Here is a 22949-nt window from a genome sequence, read left to right as displayed (position 1 = left end):
ATTGTGTAAATGTACCACATTTTCTCCATCCATTCTTCGGTTGAGGGGCATCTAGGTTCCTTCCAGTTTCTGGCTATTACAGATAGTGCTGCTATTAACATCGTTGAACAGATGTCATTTGAATGTGCTTCTTTGGGGTATATGCCTAGAAGTGAAATTGCTGGATCTTGTGGTAGACTGGTTCCCATTTTCTTGAGGAGTCAACATACTGATTTCCAAAGTGGCTGTACAAGTTGGGACTCCCACCAGCAGTGGAGGAGTGTTCCACTTTCTCCACATCCTCTCCAGCATAAACTGTCATTGGTGTTTTTGATTTTAGCCAATCTGACAAGAGTAAGATGGTATCTCAGAGTTGTTTTGGTTTGCATTTCCCCAATGGCTAAGGATGTTGAACACTTTCTTATGTGTCTTTCAGCCATTTTAGATTCCTCTATTGAGAATTGTCTATTTAGTTCTGTACCCCATTTTTTATTTGGGTTGTTTGTTGTTTTGGAGAGTAGCTTCTTGAATTCTTTGTATATTTTGGAGATCAGCCCTCTGTCAAATTTGGTGTTGGTGAATATCTTTTTCCAGTCTGTGGGCTGTCATTTTGTCTTGCTGACTGTGTCCTTTGCCTTAGAGAAGCTCCTCAGTTTCAGGAGGTCCCATTTATCAATTGTTGATCTCACTGTCTGTGCTAATGGTGTTATGTTCAGAAAGCAGTCTCTTGCACCGATTAATTCAAGGGTATTTCCCACTTTATCTTCTAGTAGGTTCAGTGTGGCTGGGTTTATGGTGAGGTCTTTGATCCATTTTGACATAAGTTTTGTGCAGTGCGAAAGGCTTGGGTCTATATGTAGTCTTCTACATGTTTGCATCCAATTATGCCAGCACCATTTGTTGAAGATGTTCTCTTTGTTCCAGCGTATATATTTGGATTGTTTGTCAAAAATCAGGTGTTTGTAGGTGTGGAGGTTAATATCAGAGCTTTCAACTCTATTCCATTGGTCTACCAGTCTACTTTTGTGCTAATGCCAAGCTGTTTTCAGGACTACAGCTCTGTAATAGAGCTTGAAGTCAGGGATGGTGATGCCTACAGAAGTTCCTCTATTGTACAGGGTTGTTTTGGCTATCCTGGTTCATTTGTTTCTCCATATAAATTTGAGAATTGTTCTTTCAAGTTCAGTGAAGAATTGTGTTGGGATTTTGATGGAGATTGCATTGAATCTGTAGATTGCTTTTGGCAAGATTACCATTTTAACTATGTTGATACTGCCTATCCAAGAACAAGGGAGATCTTTCCATTTTCTGGTATCTTCTTTAATTTCTTTCTTTAGAGACTCAAAATTCTTACGGTACTTGTCTTTCACTTTTTTGGTTTGTGTTACGCCAAGGTATTTTATGTTGCTTGTGGCAATTGTAAAGGGTGATGCTTCTCTGATTTCTTTCTCCACCAATGTGTAATCCATATATAGTAGGGCTACAGATTTTTTTTGAGTTAATCTTGTATCCTGCCACTTTGCTGAAGGTGTTTATCAGCTATAGGAGTTCCCTGGTTGAGTTTTTCGGGTCACTTATGTAGACTATCACATCATCTGCAAATAGTGAGAGTTTGATTTCTTCCTTTCTGATTTGTATTCCCTTGATCTCCTTTTGTTGTCTTATTGCTCTAGCTAGGACATCAAGGACAATATTGAAGAGGTATGAAGAGAGTGGGCAGCCTTGTCTTGTACCTGAATTTAGAGGAATTGCACTGAGTTTCTCTCCATTTAATTTGATGTTGGCTGTTGCCTTGCTGTATATAGCTTTTGTTATGTTGAGGTATGTTCCTGTTATGCCTGATTTCTCCAGGACCTTTATCATGAAGGGGTGTTGGATTTTTGTCAAAGGCTTTTTCAGCATCTAGTGAGATGATCATGTGAATTTTTTTCCTCAGTCTGGTGGATTACATTGATGGATTTTCATATGTTGAACCATCATGCATCCCTGGGATGAAGCCTACTTGATCGGGATGGATGATTTCTCTGATGTGTTCTTGGATTCGATTTGCCAATATTTTATTGAGAATTTTTGGATCAATGTTCATGAGGGATATTGGTCTGTAGTTCTCTTCCTTAGTTGTGTCTTAGTGTGGCTTGGGTATTAAGGTTATTGAAGCCTCCTAAAAAGAGTTTGGTAATGACTCTTCTGCTTCTATTGTGTGGAATACTTTGAGGAGAATTAGTATTAGCTGTATTTGAATTTCTGGTAGAATTCTGCACTGAAGCCATCTGGTCCTGGGCTCTTTTTGGTTGGGAGACTTCTAATGACTGCTTCAATTTCATTAGAGGTTATAGGTCTATTTAAGTTGCTTATCTGTTCTTGATTAATTTTGGTAAGTGAAATCTGTCCAGAAAATTGTCCATTTCTTTTAGATTTTCAAATTTTGAGGAATATAGGGTTTCAAAGTATGACCTGAAGATTCTCTGCATTTCCTCTGTGTTTGTTGTTATGTCCTCCTTTTCATTCCTGATTTTGTTAATTTGTATGTTCACTCTTTGTTGTTTGGTACGTTTGGATAAAGGTTTCTCTATCTTGTTAATTTTCTCGAAGAACCAACTTTTTGTTATATTGATTCTTTGTATTGTTCTCCTAGTTTCCATTTTATTGATTTTAGCCCTCAATTTGATTATTTCCTGGCATCTGCTCCTCCAGGGTATATTGACTTCTTTGTTTTCTAAAGCTTTCAGTTGTGCTGTAAATTCTCTAGTGTGATTGTTCTCCTGTTTCTTCATGTGGGCATTTAGCGCTATGAACATTCCTCTTAGCATTGCTTTCAAAGTATCCCATTGGTTTGGATATGTTTTGTATGCATTCTCATTGAATTCTAGGAAATCTTTAAATTCTATTTTTATTTCTTCCTGGACCCATGAATTGTGCATTTGGGTGTTACTTAATTTCCATGAGTTTGTAGGTTTTATGTAGTTCATGTTGTTGTTGAATTCTAATTTTAAAGCATGGTGGTCTGATAAGACACAGGGGGTTATTTCAATTTTTTTGTACTTGTTGAGGTTTGCTATGTTGCCAAGTATGTGGTTGATTTTAGAGAAGGTTCCATGTGGTGCTGAGAAGAAGGTAAAATGTTTTGTATTTGAGTGGAATGTTCTATAGATATCTGTTAAGTCCAATTGCACCATAACTTCTATTATTTCTTTTGTTTCTTTGTTAAGTTTCTGTCTGGTGTTCCTGTCCAGTGGTGAGAGTTGGGTGTTGAAATCTCCAAATATAAGTGTGTGTGGTTTTATGTGTGATTTGGGTTTTAGTAATGTTTCTTTTACAACTGTGGATGCCTTTGTATTTGGTGCATAAATGATCAGAATTGAGACTTCATCCTGATGGATTTCTCCTGTTATGAGTAGGAAATGACCTTCTTCATCTCTTTTGACTGATTGTAGTTTCAAGTCCAATTTGTTGGATATAAGGATTGCCACCCCTGCTTTTTTCTTGTGTCCATTTGTTTGGAAGATCTTTCCCCAACCTTTAATTCTTAGGTACCATCTGTCTTTGAGGTTGAGGTGAGTTTCTTGTATGCAGCAGAAGGAAGTATTCTGTCTTCTTATCCATTCTGCTAATCTGTGTCTGTTTATAGGGGAGTTAAGACCATTAATGTTGATGGATATTAATGACCATTGATTATTGTTCGTTCTTGTTTGTTTTTGATTTGGTGATGGTGGCAAGATTATGTTTGGGATTCTGTCCCTTTTTCCTTTTGGCTGTTGGTAAGTTGGGATTATCTATTGCCTATGTTTTTCTGGTTGTAGTTAACTTCCTTGGGTTGCAGTTTTCCTTCCAGTACTTCCTGTAGGGCTGGATTGGTGGATATGTATTGTTTGAATCTGGTTTTGTCATGGATTATCTTGTTTTCTCCATCTATAATGATTGAAAGCTTTGCTGGGTATAGTAGTCTGGGCTGGCATCTATGGTCTCTTAGGATATCTGTCCAGGACCTTCTGGCTTTCAGTCTTTCCATGGAAAAGTCAGGTGTGATTCTGATAGGTTTGCCTTTATAGGTTACTTGGCCTTTTTCCTTTGCTGCTCTTAATATTTTCTCTTTATTCTGTATGTTTGGTGTTTTGATTATTATGTGGCCAGGTGACCTTGCTTTTGGTTCAGTCTATTTGGTGTTCTGTAGGCTTCTCGTATTTTCATAGGCATGTCTTTCTTTAGATTGGGAAATCTAAAGATTTCTATGATTTTGTTGAATATGTTTTCTGTGCCTTTGAATTGGATTTCTTCACCTTCTTCTATACCTATTATTCTTAGGTTTGTTCTTTTCATGGTATCCCATATTTCCTGGATATTTTGTGTTAGGGATTTGTTGGACTTAAGATTTTCTTTGGTTGATGAATCTATTTCCGCTAGTGTGTCTTCAACTCCTGAGATTCTCTCCTCCATCTCTTGTATTCTGTTGGTAATGCTTACATCTGTAGTTCCTGATCATTTACCCAGCTTTTCTATTTCTAGCATTCCCTCAGCTTGTGCTTTCTTTATTGTCTCTATTTCAGTTTTTAGGTCTTGAACTGTTTCCTTGAGAGACATATTGATACCTTGTAATTTTTGGTTTGTTTTTTCTTCCATTTCTTTAAGGGATTTTCTCATGTCCTCTTTGAAGTCCTCTATCATTTTCATGAAGATGTTTTTAAGGTCATTCTCTTCTGGTTCATCTGCATCGTGATGTTCATGTCTTACGGGAGTATGGTTCCTAGTCTCCAGTGGTGTCATATTGGGTTTTCTGTTGTTGGATGTGCTTTTACCTTGCCCTCTTCTCATCCTTTCTTCTGGTGGGTGTAGCAGGACATTCTTGCTCTCCTGGTGGGTGTGGGACCAAGGTTCGCTTCTGGTAGATGCTAACAGATCCAATACTCTGATGTTGGTCCTCTTCTCGTGGATGGATTTGTCAGTATTACCTGGTTGTCGGCAGTGTTCGGGAGTGCTGAGTCCCAGAGGGCTGGCAGTTGGAGGAAGAGCTGTCACCGGGCCTCAGTGTGTTGTATCCCACCACCAAACTCGGTCTGGCACGCAGGTCACTTGTCTCTAGTCAACTCTTAAGCGTAATTTTTTCAAACAGTTTGTTTTCTATTGTTGGGTTTTGGGAATTCTTTATACAAATCTATTATCAGATATACGAAGCCATGGAAGTGAGGTATGATAGTAAACCTAGAACTCAGAAAGTGGAGGCAGGAGGATCAGGAGTTCAAGGTCATCTGGATTACATAGCAAGAAGGAAGCCAGTCTGGGTTACATGACACTCATCTAAAACAAACAAACAATAATAAAAACAAAATGAGTAACAAATCAGACACATCATTTACGAATATTGTTTCCCAATCTCTATCCTGTTAACTGGAAACCAATAGAATGACAGTTTTGCTTTAATGAGTAACACTCTATTTGTCATTTTTCCATTTCTAATGTTAAAGACAAGGAACCTTGAAACTCTTTTTCAAATGTAAAAAATAGTCACTCCACAGGACCTCTGAAAAACCAGAAGATGCAATCTTACCTGATAAGGTACACACATGTGGCCCATGGTAACAGACAAAAGAGCAACAAGAGACAAGCCACCGATTATCATTACACATACACAAACAAATTAGTGTTTTTGGGGAAGGAAGCTTCAAAATATTCCATTGGTCGCAGTAAAAAAAAAAAAAAAACAGCAAGCAATAACATTAGTAGACACCCTTCACCAAGTAATTTATCTTGCATACAAATTATTTAAGATGTGACAAGAAGGACACTAGATATCTGTTTGTTTGGGGTGTTTCAAAGCATGCACACAATTTTGGATGTTTTACTCTAGGAATGAATATATGCAATACGTAGGTTGTTCATTTCATAGTTGTTTTTTTTTTTTTTTTTTTTTTACCACTAGGAAACTTGATGTTTCCCACACAACAATAAATTATCATCTTCACTGGTTTTTACTGGGTCAGAGAAAGTCATGATGATAGCCTAATGAATGCTTGCATTATTGAATGAACATGTACAGAACACTCAGCAGCCCATGCTTGGATAAATCACAAGGGTCTTTCCTCTCATGCACCATAGGGATGTATTTGGCATCTACACAAGGGAGGAGCAAGGGTGCCACCACTGCAAAGGAGTGTTTGCATATCTTGTGGGCTCAGCCATTGAACATCCTAGGGGACCCTGCTACCAGCAAAGCCTGGAATTCTGTGAAGTTACATGTAATACAAAACTGTTCAGCAAACCAACAGAAATGAAAAACATAACTAAATCATCACATACTAACAGGACATTATTGCTTTTTTTTACTAGCCTTGTGGATCCAGAGTGTGTCTCTCCAGAGATGGGCAAATAGGCTTGGGTTCAATCTTGTATTCCCAGGCATTAATTTCCAAGGCTCAGTGTCCAACTTCTGCAGGGATGGACCTCTCATTTGCTTCTCTAGGCTGTAGGCTGTGGAACAAGCACTTGAGTTGCTCTTCACACAGGTGGATTTTATCTTCCAGCTCTCACTGCTCAATAATGAGGGATGACTTCATCTTCACAAAGTGCTCATAGTCAGCCAGGCTCTCCTCACTGAGGTAGTTGGCCGGGATGTCAAACACAATGCACTCAAGATGGTCTAGGTTCTCTTTAAGCTCTTTGGAGTCCTCATGCTTATGGGTTAGAATTCTCTGTTACTCCAACAGTGATTGCTGTTGAGAGGGAGGGAGACAGAAAGTCCTGTTGAGGCAGGGCCAAAGCAAAGACTCTGGCTAACCCCTTAAAAGCCCTGCAGCTTTTGGAGACTGGTCTTGTAACTGTCCATGGAAACCTTGAAGCCACATGGGATCACCATAGGAATGACCAGGAAGTAGTCTACATCTGTTCAAACTATGGCTAGCTTCTCTAGAGTTCCTGCTTTCTTCACCCTTCCAGGAACCACTCATAGGCCCCACTGGGTTTCCTCTCTCTGTCTGTGACTTCTTCTCTGCCATTTGCCTTAAATTCAGGGACCAGAATCTACAGAGTTCTGACATGTTTCAAAGGGACAAAGGACTTGAGGATCCTGTTTGTCCCAAAATTGTAAAAGGGAAATACTATAATTAAGTTGAGCCTGGTGGCTCAGGCTTGTAATGTCAGCTACTCAGGAGGCTGGGGCAGAAAGCTCATAAGTGAAAGGAATGCCATGGTTATGAAGTAAATTCCAATCTAGCCTAGCAAACTTACTGACACCTGGCTACAAAATAAAAAGCAAAAGTAGCATTGAGCTATAGTTCAGCCATAGATAGTTTTCCTAATATTTGTAAGTTTATGGGTTCTTATACTAGAGAGTATAAGAGGGAGAGGAGGAGAGGGAGAAGGTTGAATGGACACACACAAACATACACACAAACACACACACACACACATACATACACACACACACACACACACACACACACACACACACACACGGACTCAGAATGATTGATTCTAGGGCAGTATAAAACTCTTCAACAGGAGGAGGTACAAAGACAAACAAATGCCATAAAAGCAAGACACAGGGTAAAGCTGCTGGGAGGTGTGTATGGAACAGTATGGAATAGCCCTTAAGTCCTTACAGTGTCCTGTTTTGGGTGGGGTATACAGTGTCTGGCTTCAGTCAATGATGTCTCTAACACACAAAACTTGCAATCATTGCTTTCAGTTGGTAGAATATATACATCCAGTAAAATCCCTACCAATGCCTAGATGAAAGAAGCTAAGAAAGAAAGAGATGAATGTATTCATTGTCTTCACATGGATACTAGCAGAAAAACATCAGGAAACAGGGCTGTTACCTGTTACTAAATGTGGCCTCAACAAGAAACTCTTTTTGACATTCCTATGACCATAAAAGGTTTAGAAAGCATCTTGCCTTGTCAAGTCAAAGACACACAAAGAGATAAGTTATTTTCTGGAAAGAGACCACTGTACTTCAATCAGAAAATAAGCAGACATCAACTTTTTCTACAAATGTAGTTCAGGTTGTGAAAATACTTGAAAGCTACTGAGATAGTCATGGAAGAGTGCAGTAGATGTTTGATTAATAAACAGGTTCATTTTGAAGTCCCATAATATGCAAGGAATACAGAAAGATGTTGACTGAAACATAACCTATGAAACAAAGTCAGCAAGTGATGTATTTCTCTTCCTTTGAGTAGAAGAAAACTGAGGATACACATGGTGGTACATGCCCGTAATGGCCCCTACCCCCACATCTCATTAGCATGTCGGTCAACTGAAAGGAGACCAAGAAGAGTGCATCTGAGATGATCCAGAGCTCCATGCTCTAGACACTATACTGGCCATGCACGGACAGCATGAGGCTTCAAAGAGCTGACTTTCTTAGCACCCCAAGGGCAGCATTTCTAAGGATCCTCACCACTTCCCATTTCCCAGACAGACATATTTGCAATTACCAGATCACCAGGAAAAGGACTGTCATCCAAATTATTGAGGGCATTCCCCACACGAGCCAGGCGGCCTGACAGAGACAGCAGATGGTTCACCACATTGTCCAGGTCTCCAGTTAACATCTGGAACTTGTCGGAATCATTAGGTTTGCAGACATCTCTCACAATGGCTTCCACCTCATCCCCCAGAGCATTATTGGCTTGGATGTCCTCCATCAGGTTCTCTGGGGCTTACAGGAATACCTGAAACTTGAGGATGATAGTGTCAATGAGCTCTTGCTGTCGGGCACAATGAGGCACGGGGACACTTGATAGAATGATCCCAAGCTAGTGCCCTAAGTTAGAGTAGCCAAATCATACACAGCCTGCGAAGAATTCAGTCAGATGAGGGGTGTTAGTCTTTGTACCACCAAATAATGGAGGATTTGTAAAATCAGTGAAAGGAAGGCCTCCTGGTCAAAAAAGAGCTTCCTTGTTTGTATGAGCCAAAGACGTGGCTCAGCTGAGAAAGGTGCTTGCTGCCAAGTCTGATGACCTGAGTTCCATTTCTACAACCCATATAGTGAAAGGAGAACCAACTCCCACCAGTTGTACTCAAACCTCCATTCATATGCTGTGACATGCACGCACGCACTCTCTCGCGAACACACACACACACACACACACACACACACACACTCATGTGTACACACACTCAAAGAAATTAAATTGTTTGTGGTAGAATATTATTTTAAAGTATGTGACTTTTCTTTATGCAACATTTGTTTAACTGTGTGAAACTATGTTACTATGCCTGTCTAATACACCTGGTTTTCCTCATAAAACGCTGAATGGCCAATAGTGAGGCAGGAACAAGGATAGGAGGGGCTGCCAGGCAGAGAGAATAAATAGGAGAAATGAGGAGCAGACAGCAGCAAGAGAACATCGAGAGGAGGAAGGCAGGAGCCATCCACCCAACCAGCCAGCCAGTCATTGGGTAAGAAGTAAAGATATATATATATATATATAAACAAAAAAGGGCTGGTGCACAAGTCAGTGATATTATATTTGCCTAGCATGTCTGAGGTCTTGGGTCCCAGCCTCTGCACTCCAAAAATGCACAAATGAATCAGGAAAGAAGAAGGAAGCCAGGTCTGGTGTTACATGTCTTTAATTTCAGCACCAGGGAGACAGAGGCTCAAGGATGATGAGCTCTAGGCTGGCCCGGGCGGTAGAGTGAGATGCTATTTCAAAACATAAAAACAAAAATTAAATAAAACACATTTTTATTTGGTGAATGTTCTGATACAGTATAGCTACCTCAGTTTGACTCATAGTAGATAACAACTTGAACCTCTATTTCTGCAAGGATTCAAAGAATCTATATGATACCTTGAGCTCTGTCTTTTTAATTATACAAGTTATAGACTTAAATACAGGGACATTTAGTTTCCTGTGTCTAGCATTGTTGTTGATCCCTGTTCTTGAGGAAAGCAGCTATCATGTATTTTTAATAAAAATTTATATGTTTAGTGTGTGTGCATGGGCATGCATGCTTACAAGTACATACATGCCATGGGACACATGTAGAGCTTCAAGGAAAATTCTGAAGACTTGTATCTTTTATGTCACCTTGTGAGATCTTGGTTAAACTCAGATCTTCAGGCTTGTGTAATAGCGCTTCTAACTATCTATCTAGCTAACTCCCAGGCCTGTCATTACCCAAAAGTAGAAAAGAGACCATCCACAAGATCAGCTTAACTCTCCCCCAGAGAAGGAGAGAGTAGGAAAAGGTCCTAAGTGTGTCTCGTGAGATTCCAGGCAGTTACTCCTGTACATTTTCTATTAGCATGCAGTGTTGCCCCCAATGCATGTGTCTTTAGGGGCTGGGAAATGGTATATAGACCATGAATGCTTAACTGAAGGGGGAGAGGGCACCACCTATGTAGCTTTAGGGAAGTTGTTATCTAAGCTGGGGTGAGTCTTCTCCAGTGATGGGATTGTTTTGGGGTCACTCTTGCTTCTTTCAATAAATTCAGTAAATTCACTGATTCACCAAGCTATATATGGGTGAAACCATTCTTTTTGATGCCAGTTCTGTGCAGTTAGACATGAGGCAACTGAGGACGACTGCTTTATGTGTCTTAGGCACTATGTTTCCTGACAGAATGCCCCTTTGTGGTTAGATGTCCTTGAAGCTGTAGATAGGCTGTTCCCACTTTATCAGAAACTAAGGAGTCAGGGCATTCTCTCAGAAAGAATCTCCATCCTCAACAGACCTGAAATCAACATTGCATTATGGTTGACACCCTTCCTTCTGTGAGCTTTTATGAGGACCATGTGAATGCTATCCTTTTAAAAAGAGATCTCATGCACCATGATTTCAGAAGTAAAAACAGTTGCCTTATTCCATGAATATGCCACCCACTTCACAAATACTCACTAAAATCTCTTTAAAATTTACAGTGAAGAACCATGTGCTGCTCTGTGCTTTGGAAAGTCTACCCAGTTGATCTTTGAAATGTTTGCTTTGCTTAAGGAAATATATATGTACCATAAATGATTTAACACTTTGACTTTCACTTTTTTGCAGTCCTGGGGATATATTTCTGGGCCTTGTTCATTCTAGGCATTCACTATATCACTGAGCTACACAGACTCACATTTTGACTATTTTTAAGAGTGTGGCAATGTGCAATTTTTCACATTATTTTTCACATTAATGCTTCTGTATAGCTACTTACTACTAGGCATTGGTATCTAGAATCCCATGTTCCTCAGACAGATGAGTAAACACTATAACTCACCCCTATACAAACCATTTAAAGCAGTGGGTCTCAACCTATGGGGTACCATCCTTTGGAGTGAAATGTCCTTTTCATGGGGGTCGCATAAGACCATTAGAAAATAGATGTTTACACTGTGATTCATAACAGTAGCAAAACTACAGTTATGAAGTAGCAATGAAAATAATTTTATGGTTGAGGGTCATCACAGCATGAGGAACTATAACTATATTAAAGGGTTGTAGCAATAAGAAAGTTGAGAACCATTATTTAAAGGATAAATTTTATTTATTATTTGTACGTGGTCCTGAGCATCAAAACCAGCACCTTCTACATGTTAGGCATGCACTCTGTCACTGAGTTAGATCGCTAGTCCTAAAACACTAATTTTGTTTCTTGTCTTTACTGTTGTTGAGACAGTCTTTCTGTGTATTCCAGCCTGGCCTAAAACTTGTGTTCCTCCTGATTCAACCTCAATGCTAAGATCACGGGTGCAACCTCTTCACATTTCATCTGTATGTCATATGCATATATGTAAGTATACGGATCTTAGCATGCATAAGAAGGCCAGAGGTTGACATGAGTGTTACCTTAATTGCTCTTCACCTTCTATATTGAGGGAGGATCTCTCATTTAAACACAGATCATGTCAAATTGGCTGTTCTAGCTAGTTGGCTTGATCTGTGGGGCCCCTGTCTCTGTCTCCTAAGAACTGGAATTACCGACAGGCTGTCACACCCACTATATATTTATGTGGGTTCTGGGGATCTGAACTCCAGCCTTCCTTACTTCCTGGGAAAGCATTTTACCCACAGAGACATCTCCCTAGTCCTAAGGCACTGATTTTCAAAGAGCAAAAGTAAAACTACAATGTGGAGCTGGATATCATGGTTTATGCCTATCCAGCATGGAGGTAGCTGAGATAGGAGGATTATAAGAGATTTAAGATCAGCCTAGGCTACATATGGAGTACCAGGGCAGACGAGGCTACATATCAGGACTCTGTCTCAAAAATTAAGTATACCAAATACACACATGTGTCCACCACATACATAGGAAGCCCCCTTCTATGTTATAATTGAAAAGGGTATTGGGATGCAGCTTAGAGACAGAGTTTTACCTATGATGATTTAGGTCCTAGCTTTCCATCCAAGAACAGTGGGGAAATACGCAAATTAATATTTACTATCTAAAAATGTAAGCTAGGCTGGGAATGTTGTTGCAGTTATGTAATCCCAGCACTTAGGAGGCTGAAGCAAGGAGACAAGTAGGAACCCACCCTGAACTGCACATCAAGTTGTAGGACAGACTGGGTTACATAACATGACTCTGTGTCCAAAAATAAGTAAATCAAATATAGTAAAACTGTTCAGGCTCTGTGATTCACTCAGACCCAAAGCAGTTGTCTCTAGTAGCACAGTATCCCCGCACCTGGTACCTTTCAGAAGAAAGAGGTAGAGCACCATACAGACAGAGGTAGGTGACAGCATTTTTTAAATTGTTTTTTGGGGTGGCATTTCTGGGACAGGGTCTTTCTATGTAGCTCTGGTTGGTATCGAGCTGGCTAAGTATCCCAGAGTGACCCTGAACTTGTGTTAATACTTTTACCTCCTCATCCTGAATGCTAGGATTACAGGTATGTGTCACCACAGCTGGAATTTTTTGTTTTCATCTTTTTCTTTTTTATTTAAATTAGAAACAAGCTTATTGTACATGTAAATCCCAGTTCCTTCTCCCTCCCATCCTCCCCTGCCCCCCACAGGTCCCCTATCCCAACACCTTTCACCTTCCTAGGGAGGGTTAGGCCTCCCATGGGGGATGTTCAAAGTCTGTCATATCATTTGGAGCAGGGCCTAGACCCCCACCCCCCATGTGGCTATGCTGAGAGAGTATCCCCTATGTGGAGTGGGCTCCCTAAGTCCATTCCTGTTTTAGGCAAAACACTGATCCACTGCCAGAGTCCCCATAGATTTCCCAGACCTCCAAACTGACATCCTCATTCAGGGGGTCTGGAACATTCCTATGCTGGTTTCCCAGCTATCAGTCGGGGGGGGGGGTCCATGAGCAACCCCTTGTTCGGGTTAGCAGTTTCTGTGGGTTTCTCCAATTGGTGGATTTTAAAGATGTTTTGGAATACTTTGTGGGGTAGGGAGCTAGAGAATAAATCTCGGACCTAACACATGCTAGGTCAGCATTCTGCCAAGGAGCTATGTACTTGGCCAAGGCATGCACTTCTAAATTTATTGTACTAACTGCAAAAAGGGCAGTTCCCCATGTGTACAGTGTAGCCTAAATTAAATGCTTCAAATTCTAACACTTCTGTTTTATGGGGAATAACTGAAAATGCTGATGTGTTTTAAAGAACATGGTCATGTGACTAAAGAACACAGTTCTCTAATTCAAAGTCTTTAAGAGACAAAATCCGATCTTCCTATTTAATTCCCAGAATCCAAAAGGTTACCGTTTTCTACACTGAAAAGAATTTTTATAATCTACAAACAGGTCATGATACTACCTCCCTAATATTTCTATCACAATTAACATCAATCTGTGCTGTCTTTCAAATCATGTTGGGAGCAACAGATAACATTGTCCTTGCAGTGATTGTCATGGGTGCTATGTAACATGACTCTGGAGTAATTTCCAAACTTCTTTCCTTGTTCATGAAGCTGAAGCCTTGCTTTCTGATGCTTCTCCCAAAGACCACCAAGCTCCCAGAAAGGACATCTGTACCTGCTTCAACTTTCCCTCACATGGTACAAATTTTTAGGACTTGAGCCTGGCATCACTCTGGGTTTCTGCAATCACTGGTCCTTCTCTCTTTCTAGTCATTCACCCTATTCCAACTGTCTAATACCTGATGGAGTATAACAAGGGTTAGCAAACATGTCCCATTAGGTGCTAGAGATTAGATATTTTACTCCTTGTAGGCTGCATGGTCAATGACAGTAAAACCTATTTCCAAAAGCAGGTAGAGGGTCAGGAATACCAAGCCTATGTTAGACATACATAATTCCAATGAGAACACAAGGTCCCTTACAGAGTGGTTTCTTTCTCAAGTCTGCCTACAGTTGGATCCTCGAGCTTTGTAGAAGAGTTGGAACATAATTAAGCGTGAAGGACTTATTCATGCTGAACCATGTCTTGCATGAAAAGCAAGCAGAAATGTCTCAGAGATGTTATGTAAGGTATCTGCGGGGGTGACAAATGAGTGGTCCCACTACTTTTCACTCACCCAGCATACAATTCTGAGAGGAGGTTTGTTTGTTTTTTAGTAATGTGTATTTTTTACAGTCCAATTCCAATTTCTCCTCCCTCTTCTCTTCCCACTTCCCTGGCACCCCAGGGAAGTTTTCTATGTTTCTATGTTAGAAAACTATAGAAAGAGGATGTTGGCAGGGTAAAAATTTCTTGGGTGGTGGCGAGAGGGAGGCTTACCTATGTAAGTGATGGGGTGAGGGAGTGTTGCCTAGGTAAGTGGGCCTGTGGTGATTGACATCTGGGTCCTGTTGTTCCTTCTGGGTGCTCATGCTTCTGGAAGCCATTTATAATCAAAAGATAGTTCTATAACCCTGTGGCTTGCCAAGTTTTGCCTAAAGGTTCATGGGAAGCTGTATAGCTCCAAACAGCACCTCCTCTCACCCCAGTGTCTAGGCTGAGAAAGGGGGCTGTTTGTTTTTCTTTTATCTTTTTGAGGAAGGATTACATTGGGAAGCTCAGGTTGCCCTTGAATTTAATGTGCAGCATAGACTGATTGAAAATTGTCACCCTCCTGCCTCAGGCTTCTTAGTGCTGGGATCACAGGAATGTTATCACCATGCTTAGCAGATAGGGGATTTTGTTTGCCTAAAGGAAGGTCTTGCTATTTCTCCCAGACTGGCCAGAATTCCGGCCTTAGATGATTCTCTTGCCTCAGTCTCCTAAGTAGTAGTATGTTGGAGGTACTGGGTTAAGGTCAGATTCATACTTCTCCTTCTAACTTTCATGGTCCAAGTCACCCCCTGAATACTCCTCAGGCTCCTGTAGGTCCTTCATCTTGATAAGCAGTTCTGCCTTGGGAGCTGATGTGCTGTAATAGGTAAAATTGGTGGCCAAGCACATGACCCCTGGCACACCTAGGTCCTGTTTCCTGGGTAAACAGGCCATATTTTAATCAGCAGTCGGCTCTCCTTCTCAGGCTGGCTTTCTGAGTGCACACTTTTTATGGGCACCATTTTCACAGTGGTGTTGTTGTCCATCACCTGCTCAATTCTGCAAAGACAAGGGCTGTACTCTGAAATCTTGACATATAGAGATTCCCACCCACGATTCACACTGGTATCCTAATACAAAGACCCACTATCAATCAGACAAATAAAAAGACAAGGCAGAGGTTGGAAAGTGTCCTCATCTGACCCCTCACATGCTCTCTGGATGCCTAGCTGTCCAACTCAATCTCTGCCACATACCTACAGGCATTGGAGGAAGAGAACCTGAATGATGTGAGACCTGCTTAATATTATTTTTTGTTTTCTTATAAAACTGGGTATTGAACCTAAGGCCTTAGGTAAAGACAAGTGCTCTATCACATGAGCTATGACTACACACCCTGATTGATTGTTTTTATTCTGAGGAAATGCAATGCATCAAGCCCCATTTGGACAATCTTTTGTAGGAAAAATCATCAGTGGATAGAATTACCACAAGTCTAAAAGGAGCATGGGGCATATCAGCAAGTGCCTGGGTAGCCATCCTTATCCCTAGAAGACTTCTATTGGGAGTAGCTGTGTTTGGAATTATTGATGAGTACCTACACCCATTGGTTCCACCCAGGAGCTTTGTCATGTGCGCTGCATCCCATGTTCCATGTGCCCTTACAAAGGGTGGCTTCAGATGTCAGAATTTGACTAGGACACCTTATCCCCAGATCCCTAACCACAATGCTGCCATTGGAAAGATGCTGAAATGATACCACATAAGAAGTAAAACACAGCTGAGGCATGCATATAAAGCTGTGGATTCAATACCATCACTGGAGACTGTACTTAGTTTTTTTTGTTTGTGTTGTTAATGTCATACAATCTAAAGTCCTATAGGAAGAGAGAACCTCAACTGTTTCCATCAGATTGGCCTATAGGCAAGACTGTGGGACATTTTCTTGAGTAATGTTTAATGTAGGAGAGCCTGGCCCACTATGGCAGGTGGTCTTGGGTTATATAAGAAAGCAGGCTGAGCAGGCCATGGGGAACACGCCAGTAAGCAGTGTTTCTCCAAGGTCTCTGTTTCAGTTCTTTTTCTGACTTTCTTTCATGGTGGTCTGTAAGCTGTAAAGTTAAAGAGAGCTTCTCCTCCCCAAGTTGCTTTTGGTCATGGTCCTTATCACAGCGGTAGAAACCTAACTAGGACAGAGATGTAATAACAACATCAATGTTGTCCCTTCTAAAATGATTTTCTATTTTGAGAATTCCATACATGCTTATGTTTTCATCAAATCCTCCCCACAATCCTCCACTATTCCTTCCTTATTTCATGTTACTTTTTGTTTTGCTTTGTCTTTTAAAACTTTTGAGTTCACTTAGTGTTGTTAGTATGTGCATGGGTGTATAGCATGGGTAGCCTCTCAGGTGCCACAGTTTGAAAGAAAACTGACTCCCTCTTCTACCAACAGCCATTGATTGCCAATAGCTCCTCAGTAGGGAGTGGGAGTTAGTGAAGCTCTCCTTTATCTATGCTGGGATGTGTCTAGCCTAATCTTGTGCATGCAGTCAAAGCCACTGTGAGCTATATGTGCTGCTGCCCTGTCCTGTCTGGCAAATAGTTTCATGGTAGTCATCCACTACCTCTGCCTCTTACAAGCTTCCCAGCCACTCTTCCACAATGATCTCTCAACTTTTGGAGAAGGTGTGATATTATGTCCCGTTTAGGGTTGAAAACTTAGAAGTTTCATATTCTCTGCAGGAGTTAATGGATATCTATGTTAATTGCCTTCTATTGTAAAAGAAGGTTCTCTGGTAAGGGTTAAGATGAACCTATGGGTATAAAGACAAGTACTTAAGGGAGGGTTTAATGCTATATCCACTTAGCAGAATGAGTTGGTTCTCTCCTCGGGACTATGGCCTAACCAGCTATGAGTTTTTGGCACTTTAACAGTATCAGACATAAGTTCCGTTTTGTCAAGCAGGTCTGAAATCCAATCAGAAAACTGTTTACTCCATAACAATCCTGTCACTCTTGCATTGGAGATTTTTCCAGGATATTAATTACTATAATTCCCAGAATTCACAGCTGGGTGAGATTGTTGATTAGTTTACTCCCCTAGCATTGTCAATAACACCTTCTAGCACTATGAAAGCTAGACAGTGGGGTTGAAGCATTTGCCTCATTACAAGCTTGTTTTCATGTTTTGTGATTCAAGTACATGGTCTCTTCAGCAATCTATCATGAAGTTCTGGAAGGTAACCAACAGCAATGGCAATAACCAAATTGTTGGGGTCTATGAGACCTTAATGTCTAATAACTTGAAAAACGGCAACCCATAGCCCTGGGCTTTTCATCTGAGTTATGGACCAAAGGGTGTGTGTGTGTCACCTCTAAGTGCTGCTTTTTAAATATCTTAAGATTTATTTATTTTATTTGTGTGTGTGTGTGTGTGTGTGTGTGTGTGTGTGTGTGTGTGTGTGTGTGTAAGAGCCCAAGGAGATACGAAGATGAATCAGATTCCCTGGAACCAGAGTTATAGACAATTATGAATTACCATGTGGGTACCAGGAACTGAACCTGGGTCCTTTGCAAGAGTTGTAGTTACACTTTACTCCTGAGCTATTTTTCCAGCCCCCAGATGATGTTTCATAAGCAATGAAAATAGAGACGCCTTCAAATTTTTATTTCCAGGAGTTACAACGGACACATGTAGAAAATAGTTGGCTCCAAAAAACTGATACTTTTGCATCCCATCTAACAGTTCACTTCTAACATTTTGTTTCTGTGGTACTAAGGGTATGATTATAGATAGTGCCTGAAAATAAAGCACTTGAAAACACATTTTTGGGGAAATTGATATAAACCATTTATCCAACACACACAAATACCTGAGTTCTAACAGCATCACTTCAAAAACAGCAACAGCTATAAAACAATAATACAAATCCTAACACAAGCCATGCACGGTGGCACAAGTCTATAATCCATGTATTCAGGAATTTGAGAAACCTGAATTTCCTTGAGTATGAAACTTGCCTGGGCCACATAATGAGCTGAAGAAAATCCTTGTATGTTGTGAGACGGTGTCTCAAAAAAACTAAACATAATTTAATTTAAAAAAGGAAAAAATAGGGCTAGAGAGGTGGCTCAGAGGTTAGGAACACTGACTGCTTTTCCAGAGGTCCTGAGTTCAATTTCCAACAACCACACTGTGTCTCACAACCATTTGTAATTGGATCTGATGCCCTCCTCTGGCATGCAGGCTGAGTAGGCAGAATACTGTATACATAATAAACAAACAAACCTTTAAAGCAGTTTCAAAAAAGGGATAAATAATGAAAAACAGCTAGATATCTAAATAATAAACATTCAAAACTGTGACAGTGTAAAAGTACTAAGAAATATGTTTAGTGGTTTCTATAAATTTTAGATTTGCTTTCTGGTGAACATTTTTCTTAGATTTCAAATTGTCCTCTCTTTTGACATGTGGCCTGTATTACAGTGAATTGGTTTTCTTCAAGGTAAGGTACACAGAGCAGTGATGGGGAATGTACAGTGTATGTTTATCCTATTGATTGTTAAATAAAATACTGTTTGGCCAATGAGACAGCAAGTTAGATGGGACTAGGAGTCAAAGGGGATTCTGGGAAATGTAGTAGAGAAGTGGTGATCCAGGCAGGAAGTGACATAGCAAGGAGACTCATATTTAAAGAAGGAGAAACAGGAAGCATCCATCTCTTCCCCTCCACTCCTGCTCCAGTGGCACAATGTGATCCACCGGCAAGGAGGGATGCCAATAAGGCATCCGATAAGTCTGATAAAATATATAGATTTATGATAATTAAGACTGAGCTAACAGATGAGGAATCCTAGTCATTGGCCAAGCAGCTTTGAACCTAATACAAGTTTCTGTGTATTCATTTGGGCCCTAACTCGGGGCAGGTGGCTGGCATAAAGCTCACACGTGGCAGTGGGGCTCAGGTGGCTTTTGGCAGAAAGATTTATCATAACAGAGAAGTAAAATGTATGCGTTTCCTAGAATCAATTAATTTCCTATTACTTTTCTCATTAATTATTATTATTGACTTTTTTGGTTCAGAGTCTCACTAGGAAGCTAAGGCTGGTCAGGAACTAGAGATATATATTTTTCTGACCTTGACACTCCCCCAATATTCCAAATTGGTCATCATCTTTGTGGCTGAATATCTAAACCTCATTGTGTATCTGAGCCAACAGTCAGAAATGGAACTGTTAGAATTCATTGTCAAGCCACAGTAAATATCCCCTGATGGCTTTTCATTTAATTTGCTTAGCAATAGGAATTTCCAGAACAAAGGGCCCTTTTCTAAAACATAAACAATTAATCCATCCTGTTAGTAGTCACTCAAGAGACAATGCCCCATGCATGAGGAGCCTGTCCTCATGTTCTCTTGTATTTCTTTGCAGTAGTGCAATGTTCACTTTCATGATGATACTGTTCAACAAAGATTTCAATAACCAGGTAGGTGTTTTTGCTTTGTCAACCATAGCATGGATTCTTTGCATCACTTCCATGGGCCTCCCGAAGTGGTGAGTATTGTACTTGAAAGAAGCTGTGATCTCTTACCCAAGTGTGGCCTTTGTGGGAGTGTGGAAAGCCTGCATGTACCACCATGATAACTCCAGAAATAATAGAACCAACGTGTTACCAATACAGCTACTATGAGACCTTCATCCCTTTGAATATTCATATTTCTCAACATCTGCTGCTGATCACCAGCATTTTCTGGCTGATTAGGAAAGTGGCTACCATAGTTGCTTTTAGAAATGTGTACAGAGGGAGACAAGAGCAGAATGCTACCTGTTGGGAGCCAAATCTTGGGGCTTGGCATGAGATCCTAGGCCATGCTTGGCAGGCCACATAGTTAACCTTTACATAGCAGCTCCTTAGAAACTCAGCTCAAGAAAAGAAACAACTTGACCCAGTCCTCCACCCACAGGCTCAGTCTCCTGGGCAATCCCTTCCTGGACCTCTTCCTCATGAACTCTTTAACCTGCCAAACATCCTCTTTGTGGCTTCCTAATATCTGGCCTATTCTAACACCTTGTACACAAACAACCCATTCTGCCCCTCCCCATATCCTGACTATATAAGCTAGCCTGAGAAAAGTAAAGTTTGCCACTTGATCAGAATCCTGTCTTGTGGTCGTTTTTTCTGCATCTCTTGTCCCCATTCCCTATTCCTGACTCTCTTGCCCCAGGTTGACATCCTGCAGGTATGGACAGCTACCCACAATGCCTTCAGCCTTTCAGCGATTCTGAATATTGTTGCCAGTAGCTTTGTCTTCCTTGCTGTCTTGTGCAATTATTTTTCCATTGCAAACAAGGAAGGGATTGCCTTTCCACCCTCTTTCCATATGCCCCTTTATCCACATATTCAGAAAGCTGGAGCTGCCATGGGTGTGGCATTTCTATCAGCTGTCCTGTTTTTGTTCAGTGGCTTGATTTTTATTTCTTCTACGGTTCCCTTAAACATCATAGGCTTTCCTGATATCTGAAAATAAATTTACTTCACTTTGAGAAATCCAAAATTCCCCATGGTTATAGCAAAGATTTTGGAGATGTCTACCTAAAGTTTCCAAAGACTCAACAATGCTCAACTGGCCTATGACAGAAAATGGTTCAATGGCCCCTTCTGTTACCTTTTCTGTGTTGTTTGTTTCATTACTTCATTGGTTGGATTATGGACTTCTATTAAAAACTTTTAATAACCTTGTCCACTTACCAAATTGTCTTATGAAATTTGGGCTTTAATTGATGACAATGAAGGAAATAAACTCAATACATATGAAAATGAGTATCAGAGCACATTAATCGTTCTTATCGATGTCTGGTTCCACATCTCTTCCATAGGAAGTTGTCCAAATGTGTTCAATTTGACAGATCAGTGGAAGGAATCTCCCTAGTATATTACAAGACTTAATGGCCTGAAGATGTCTATATTTCTTTAATAAGAAATCATTTTCTCCTTATCCAACCTAACAGCTTTTGTGACTATCATACAAAACCTCTTGAGTCATATCGGAAGACCACTAGGTACCACTAACTCAGAAACTAAGAATATCAGCAGATTACACATGAAATATTTAGCCAAGATTATTCCACATTTATGTAACTCAACTACCTAATGTTCACAGCAGTTCATTGAGGGATGCCTTGGATTATGACTTTATTTTGTTTCCTAGCCATAATAACCTCATGTACAATAAACAAATATCATGAATTTCTGGTCTTGCATAGCTGCCCATTCCTCTTCTAGGTAGGGATATCATGTCTAAATTTCAGGCCCATTTAAATCTCTTTGACAATCCAGTGATTCTTATTAATTCTTGTCCTGCAGTGCTTTGTCTTGTAATGGCCTGGAGTTTACTGGGGACTTAGACAACACTGTCCCCATAGTCTCTGGTACAGAACCCTATATCATCCAAAAATAATCCTCCTAAATTCTAGGATTCCTCTATTCCTGAGCACCCATTAACAGCCATTTCTGTCAGTTACTCTTACAGACCCTAGTTTTCCTGATGTCCCCAATACCCTGAAAGTCCTCAGGCATTAAAAGGCTTACTGCTGCTCAGTGATTAACTCCTGGCTACCGAGCTACTGAGTCCCTGTAGCTCTTTGTACAATACCACACTCATAACAGTTTTTTAAAGGTGGATGGATCCTACAGAAGAGCTTAAGGCCTAAAGGCACTGGTTCTAATCCACCCTATGCTTTCCAATCTTTGCTACTTCTTGGGGCAGATACCCTCCAATACATCCTTGTTCACAATGTTAGACACTAAGGATGTTAGATTTCTATCTGCTCAGACTCTCAATTCATATTTGTCTTCATCTAGTTTATTCAACAGCTTTCTTGGATTGTGTTATGCTGAGGCTTTAGTAGCAGTCCCCAACTCTTGGATAGGACCTACACAAATACTTTTCTTAGTTAACTTTGTCAATTTGACAGAACCTAGAGTCCTCAGAGATGAAAGTATCCAATTAGCAATTGCCTAATTCAGATTGTCCTGTGGACATGTCTGTGGGGGTTATCTTATTAAGTGATGCAGGACATCCTAAACTTCTGTGGATGGCACCATCCCCAAGCAATTGGGCTTGGGCTGTATGAGAATGCCAGTAGAGTGAGCCCACAAGCAGTACTCCATGTTCCTCCATGGTTCTTGCCTCCAGTTTTCAACCTTGAGTTCCTGGCTTGACTTCATGCCCTAACTTCTCTTGAGCATGGATTGTCACTTAGACATATAAGCCAAACAGGCTATTCTCTCCCCAAACTGCTTTTGGTCAGGTTTTATTGCCATAACAAAATGAAACTAAACTATCTGTTCCTCGATAAATTTCTCTCTGGGAGTAACCTCCCTCTGTATATGGATGGTTTATCTACAAGCTGAGAAAATTTATGTTAGGTCAAAATACTGTTCCAACTGTTCAAGGGAAATCTGAACCCTTAAAATCTTTCCATAACCAATTGTGGAGGCAATGCCAGATGTTTGGTCATAAAGGGTAGATTGGGGTACCTGGTGCTAATTCAAGTAACAACTCAAGTTGAAATAGGTTGTCCT

The 22949-nt window shown here is 40.5% G+C and overlaps 2 pseudogenes; one reads left to right on the top strand and one right to left on the bottom strand.

The window, feature by feature from the left end:
* Positions 1 to 6386: 6386 nt before the first annotated feature.
* On the bottom strand, positions 6387 to 15316 carry LOC103161949 (annotated as a pseudogene).
* Positions 15317 to 19817: 4501 nt separating this feature from the next.
* On the top strand, positions 19818 to 20886 carry LOC100752045 (annotated as a pseudogene).
* Positions 20887 to 22949: the final 2063 nt, after the last annotated feature.

Source organism: Cricetulus griseus, chromosome X (assembly GCF_003668045.3).
Source record: "Cricetulus griseus strain 17A/GY chromosome X, alternate assembly CriGri-PICRH-1.0, whole genome shotgun sequence".
NCBI classification, from domain to species: Eukaryota; Metazoa; Chordata; class Mammalia; order Rodentia; family Cricetidae; genus Cricetulus; species Cricetulus griseus.
Note: the sequence above shows the minus strand (reverse complement) of the source record. Positions and strands in the feature narration are given on the sequence as shown.